We start from the raw sequence: 383 nt of genomic DNA, 5'->3' as shown, positions 1-383 counted from the left end.
GCGGAAATAAACAGTGCATAAAGAATTGAAAAAGACAATCAATAGAAGTAAATCTTTATCACTTCATTTCAAAAGGATTTGATACTCTTGTATTACGTTTTTTGTATTCTTTCATCTTTTTATATATTTTTCCCGTATTTTTCGTTACTCTTTCTCTTTCTTTTAAGATTATAGCGTACGTGAATTTTTATTTCATCCACAAAGGAAATATTTTCTATACTTTCGGCCTTTTTTTGCATAAAATATAAAATTCTATACTAATTCTTACTATTATATGTTTCTCATGTTAGCATTATAATACAAGAACCAAAGACACTAAAAACTCTGGTTAGAAGTATTGATTGCATTGCAGATTGAAGTTAAAGAGAATTATTGATTATCGT

General features: G+C 26.4%; 2 protein-coding genes across 7 annotated transcripts in view; one reads left to right on the top strand and one right to left on the bottom strand.

Annotated features, from left to right (window-relative positions):
* Nucleotides 1-383, bottom strand: part of LOC116846861 (four and a half LIM domains protein 2) — a 642,247-nt gene that overhangs the window by 220,240 nt on the left and 421,624 nt on the right. The window lies entirely within an intron of this gene.
* Nucleotides 1-383, top strand: part of LOC116846868 — a 24,622-nt gene that overhangs the window by 8,502 nt on the left and 15,737 nt on the right. The gene's annotated exons all lie outside the window — the stretch shown is intronic.

Source organism: Odontomachus brunneus, unplaced genomic scaffold (genome assembly GCF_010583005.1).
Source record: "Odontomachus brunneus isolate Ranch 3 - 2012 unplaced genomic scaffold, Obru_v1 Obru_scaffold_071, whole genome shotgun sequence".
In the NCBI taxonomy this organism is placed as follows: Eukaryota; Metazoa; Arthropoda; class Insecta; order Hymenoptera; family Formicidae; genus Odontomachus; species Odontomachus brunneus.
This window is presented reverse-complemented; position numbering and strand designations above follow the sequence as displayed.